Consider the following 6,284-nt stretch of genomic DNA (forward strand, 5'->3'; position numbering starts at 1 on the left):
TTTTGATTTGCATTTCTCTAATAATTAGTGATGTTGAGCAGCTTTTCATATGCCTCTTGGCCATCTGTATGTCTTCTTTGGAGAAATGTCTATTCAGGTCTTCTGCCCATTTTTTGATTGGGTTGTTTGTTTTTTTGATATTGAGCTGCATGAGCTGTTTATATATTTTGGAGATTAATCCTTGTCAGTTGCTTCAAACCTAAGAATTTAATGTCAATAAATTTTTTTATGACAATTTTAAAAAGAAAAACTACTATTTAATTCTAAAACTTGCTTCACCCAGATTCTACTCGCTGTAATGGTGTTGATGAAAAGGAAGTGGATCTGACTTTAAAGTTACTTTTCAAATCTCATGGAGCACTAATCTAAAAAGACAAGATACATATGATGTATCCAGAGAAAAGCCTGAGAAGAACTTTTAATTTTGACCTTAAGTTCTTTCTGTCCCCACTATTGTCCCTCTTAGTAGTAAGTCATTATAGAAATATATCCTTAACTAGGGCCCTGTGAACCTGAAAAAATGTACCTCTTCCCCTTTCTTTTTCCCCCTTCCTATGTTGAATGTTTATTTACTAAATTTTCATCAAATGTAATTTGATTAAATTGTGTTCACTTATGCTTATATCCCTGTATGCCACAACAAGGCTAACTGGTTATAAAAACTAACAAAAATAAGAAAGAAGAAAATAATACAACTCATTTTAGTTTCATCTCCCTTTAAAAAATAAACTCATGAAAATCTAACTTTTCTGATCTAATTTTTAAGAAGTGTTGGGTGTGAATTCAAAGTTTTAATCAGACTGGAATAAACTTTAATAAATTTTTGTGTGATGAAAGTTTTCAAACAGAAGTAGAGAGAATAATACAATAATTCTACATACCTCTACTCTAGCTTCAATATCTATCCACATTATATCATCCTTGGGCTAGACATTTAAATATATGAAAAATTAGTTTTCCTTCCCCCAAAGAGTCCTGTTTTCAGTACTACATCAAGTTTAAGATTCATTAGATTGTAAGACATATCTTGATTTCACACCAATCTATCCTAGAATCAGTGAAAAATGTTAATAACTGAAACTGACCAGAGACCAGAGGGCTCTGCTTGACCTACGATCCAGAGGTAAGAGGGGGAGATTCCCTATAGCATGGCTGAAGGCAGTGGCGGGAGGAAAAAAAGAAAGCTTTTTCCTTTTGTTTCCTGTTTGTGTCCCTCTCAAGTTTATTGCACTTAATAAAATAATAACTCATTAATATTAGTTACCATTTATTGTGTCATCTTCTCTGTTCTAGGCAATTTCTTTTTTCCTTTACCAATATTTCTTTATTCAGTTTTCACCAACCCTACAAACTACTTTTCCCCATTTTACAGATGAGGCAATTGAAGATCAGAATGGCTAGGTAAGTTTCTACGGTTGCCCAGAATCTAGAGAACAGGGCTGGGATTCATACTTAGGTCTGCCTAATGCTTAACCAGTTATACACCAGTCTCCACCCACCCACTCCCAGGCTATGCTGTCCCTGGTCCTGACTCTGTGACTCTTCTGTGAGACTCCCTGCAAGTCTCTTTACCTTCATGTAGAAGATGCTGTCATCGCTCTGCTCAATCCCCTTGTCAAGTAATACTTGCATGCAAGCCAGCTACACTTCTGACTGTCAGAACCTTATTCTCTGCCTGAGGGCTCTTTCCCACCTCTGGAGTCAGTTCTTTCCCAGCACAGGATAGATGGATGTTCCAGAGAATTGCCACTCCCTACTCAACTAGCGACTGACAGGAGCTAAATATCCCAGCTCCCTCATCCTTGGGCATGCTAACCCTGAAGGGCTAGCTCTGCCCTGGCTCCAGAATTTCTCAGCAGTATTAATTCTAGTTGCACATGGTGGAAACATACCCTTTAATGATTTTCTTCCCTTCTGTCTCATTTTCTCACCTCCTAAATTAACTTCTTGCACTCAAATTCTTGTCAGGATATGCATTTAAAGGAACTGAGGCTCTTTATATGCCTCAAGTTCCTTAACTGTAAAAAGCGTGTTTTTATGAGGTGAACTCAAGAATTCTATAATTCTATTGTATAATAGTAAATGTAATTCAAATATCAAATGGAGCCTTCCAAATTCATGGCCATGGAAGTCTAAAGCCTTCTCAAGAGTTTTGAAAATTCCTGAAGAACTTAAGCTCTTATGCTCACATCTACATCCCAGGCTTCTGCTTTTATATTTTATTTATTTATTTATTTATTTATTTATTTATTTATTTATCTATCTATCTATTTATTTATTTATTGGCTGCGTTGGGTCTTCGTTGCTGAGTGTGGGCTTTCTCTAGTTGCGGCGAGCGGGGGCTACTCTACGTTGCGGTGCGCGGGCTTCTCATTACAGTGGTTTCTCTTGTTGCGGAGCATGGGCTCTAGGCGTGTGGGCTTCAGTAGTTGCAGCAGGCGAGCTCAGTAGTTGCGGCAAACGGGCCCTAGAGCACGCGGGCTTCAGTAGTTGCGGCGTGTGGGCTCAGTAGCTGTGGTGCATGGGCTTAATTGTTCCACGGCATGTGGGATCTTCCTGGACCAGGGGTCAAACCCATGTTCCCTGCATTGGCAGGTGGATTCTTAACCACTGCGCCACCAGGGAAGTCCTGCTTCTGCTTTTTTAGATACTCTAGTCTGTACCATGTAAACCTAAGCAGGGATTTCAGCTATGAATTATCTTTAAGTAAACAAACACCAACCAAAACAATTGTCCTCAAAGCATTTGCAACTTAGTCAGACTTTAATGCATTTCTGGAGAGGAGGTGAAGGAGTGGTCTGGGTTCTAAAAGCACAAATAGCTACAAGCAGAATAGCTCTTATCACGAATCTTACAAGGTCCTTTGAGAACCCCACCGCTGGGAAATTTCATGGATCCTTCCCTCATCTAGTTTCATGCCTTCTCCCTCTCTTTCTTCCTCCTCTCTTTGGCTCTTCACTCTCTCTCTCCTTGTTCCTCTCAGGAGCAATAACATCTCACCCCCTGTCCATGCAATCCAGCTTCTCCCTTCTGGAATATTCTGGCACGTTTGTCATCTAAGACTTAACAGCCTTGCTTATATCAACTGGCCTCTTCGATTTATTCTCCTGAACAGTGACACATTCCTACTTAGGGAGACTTCTGATTCAGTGATCCCTTCGCTTTCCCCCAACCCCTTCCCATAGGAGTTGGAAATAGTCCTTTTCTTTCTCTTCCTCTAGTTGGCACTGCTATTATTGCTTTGACTTACCAAAACAGTAATCCTACACTAGTTTTCACTTTTTCTGTTTCATATTCTTTTTTTAATTGAAGTTATATTTGATTTACAATATTATATTAGTTTCCGTTGTACAGCATAGTGATTCAGTATTTTTACAGATTATGCACCATTAAAAGTTATTACAAGATAATGGCTATAATTCCCTGTGCTGTACAATATATCCTTGTTGCTTATCTATTTTATGAATAGTAGTTTGTGTCTGCTAATCCCATACTCCTAATTCATCCCTCTCCCCTCCATTTGCAACCACTAGTTTGTTTTCTGTGTCTGTGAGTCTGTTTCTGTTTAGCATGTACATTCATTTGTATTATTTTTTAGATTCCACCTATAAGAGATATCATCCAGTATTTGCCTTTCTCTGTCTGACTTATTTCACTAAACATAATATTTTCTAGGTCCCTCCATGTTGCTGCAAATGGCAGAATTTCATTCTTTTTTATGGTTAAAACATATTCTATATACAGATATATCGGATCCACTAGTGTCTGTTGAATGACAATTGGGTTGCTTCTATATCTTGGCTATTGTAAATAGTCCTGCTATGACTATTGGGTTGAATGTATCTTTTTGAATTAGTGTTTTCATTTTTTTCCAGATGTATACCCAGGAGTGGAATTGATGGATCATATGATAATTCTATTTTTAGCTTTTTCAGGAACCTCCTTGCTGTTTTCCATAGTGGCTGCACTTATTTACATTCCCATCAACAGTGTACAAGGGTCCCCTTTTCTCCACATCCTCTCTAACATTTGTTATTTGTAGACTTTTTGATGATAGCCATTCTGACAGGTGTTAGGTGATAGCTCACTGTGGTTTTGATTTGCACTTCTCTAATAATTCACGATGTTGAGCATCTTTTCATATGCCTGTTAGCCATCTATAGGTCTTCTTTGGAAAAATGTCTATTTAGATCTTCTGCCCATTTTTTGATTGGGTTCTTTTTGATATTTAGTTGTATGAGCTATTTATATATTTGGTATATTAATCTCTTGTCGGTCATATAATTTGCAAATATTTTCTCCCATTCTGTAAGTTTTCTTTTCATTTTGTCGATGGTTTCCTTTACTGTGAAAAAGCTTTTAAGTTTAATTAGGTCCCATTGGTTTGTTTCTGCTTTTCTTTCTTTTGCCTTAGGAAATAGATCCAAAAAAACAATATTGCTCCGATTTATGTCAAAGAGTGCTCTATATATGTTCTTCTCTAGGAGCTTTATGGTTTCAGGTCTTACATTTAGGTCTATAATCCATTTTGAGTTTATTTTTGTATAAGGTGTGGGAAAATATTCTACTTTTATTCTTTTACATGTAGCTGTCCAGTTTTCCCAGCACCACTTATTGAAGAGACTGTCTTTTCTCCATTGTATATTCTTGCCTCCTTCATCTTAGATTAATTGGTCATAAGTGTGAAGGTTTATTTCTGGGCTCTCTATTCTGTTCCACTCATCTATGTGTCTATTTTGGTGCCAGTACCATGCTGTTTTGATTACTGTATCTTTGTAGTATAGTCTGAAGTCTGGGAGGGTTATGCCTCTAGCTTTGTTCTTTTTTCTCAAGATTGCTTTGGCAGTTTGGGGTCTTTTGTGGCTCCATGTAAATTTTAGAATTATTTATTCTAGTTCTGTGAAAAATGTCATGGGTATTTTGATAGGGATCACATTAAATCTATAGATTGCTTTGGGTAGTGTGGCCATTTTCACAGCATTAATTCTTCCAATCCAAGGCATGGGATATCTTTCCATTTATTTGTATTCTGTTTCATATTCTTATCTTTCTCTCTCCTGTGGCTAACATCTTTAGTTCTCTTTTCCAGGCAGTCCTTAATGCTGGTCTCTGCTTCATTGTAACTATGTCACACCTTTCTCAAAGTTGCAGATGGCTTCTCACTCTTTCACAGGTAATGTACATGATGGTCCTTCAAGGAAGTCTTCCTGTATTGAGAAAAGGAAGTATACACTATTTCCTCGTGTCCCTAGGCTGGCTATGCTACAACTTCCCTACCCTTTCTAATTAAATCTCAATTATGCTCTTATTTTTGTTTCTTAACTGTCAAATTCATGTTACCTGAGTTTGTCTTTGCCCACCAAGAAGCAGGCACCAAGATGGGATAAGTTTTGCCACATATATTGGTGGAAATGTCAGTGAAAGGTAAAGAAGAGGAAAGAGGAAGGAGGGGGAGACTTCTGAGCATGAGGCAGGTCTCACACCTGTGCCTGGAGAGAGGGAAGGAAGGAGGACTGGCTATAAAGAATCTCAGACTGCAGCACAATTCTGAGAAAGTTTGGCCAGGCTGATGATGAGTCCTGGAGCCAAAGTTACATGTTAGAGGAGTCCCAGGTGTGCAGGACTGGGCCCACACTATTTCCCCAGCCATTCTCTGTCATTGGCTGAGTGTAGGCCTAGGGAAGTGTGGCCCCAATGAACGCAGCAGTGGATCTTTAGGCCGGCAGTGATGTGGATTCCAGCAGGACAGTTGAGTGCATTTTAATAGCCACCACAGTGGCTATTCAACATTATTATTTCAACATTTTTATTTCTATTCATATATTAATTTATTACTTGTCCATTATCTATATGTTACATATTATTTATTCAACATTTTAATTTCTATTCATATATTAATTTATTGCTTGCCCATTATCTATAAAAGTTACATATCTAACATCAGCAGAAAACCTTCAGAAGGTGAATATTATATGTCAAATAATTATGTAAAATAAGGAAACAAAATGATTTTATATACTAATTTTGAGAATAATTGTTTTCTTTTTGTGATTTTTGTTCTAAAATGGAGGATTTTTGCTTACTTCAAGAAAAGCAAAAAAGTTGAACAACATTCCTTTTAACTCAACCAAATGTTTATTATATTTTTTAAAAAACTAAAATACTGAGATTTTATAACTTCTAAATATTCTTTAAAAGTTCTTTGCAAGGGCCAAGTATAATTGTTTTTAAAAATATCAATTGTATGAAAAACGAGTGATTGATTACAAAAGAGATAAAATGGG

Source organism: Balaenoptera ricei, chromosome 12 (assembly GCF_028023285.1).
Source record: "Balaenoptera ricei isolate mBalRic1 chromosome 12, mBalRic1.hap2, whole genome shotgun sequence".
NCBI classification, from domain to species: domain Eukaryota; kingdom Metazoa; phylum Chordata; class Mammalia; order Artiodactyla; family Balaenopteridae; genus Balaenoptera; species Balaenoptera ricei.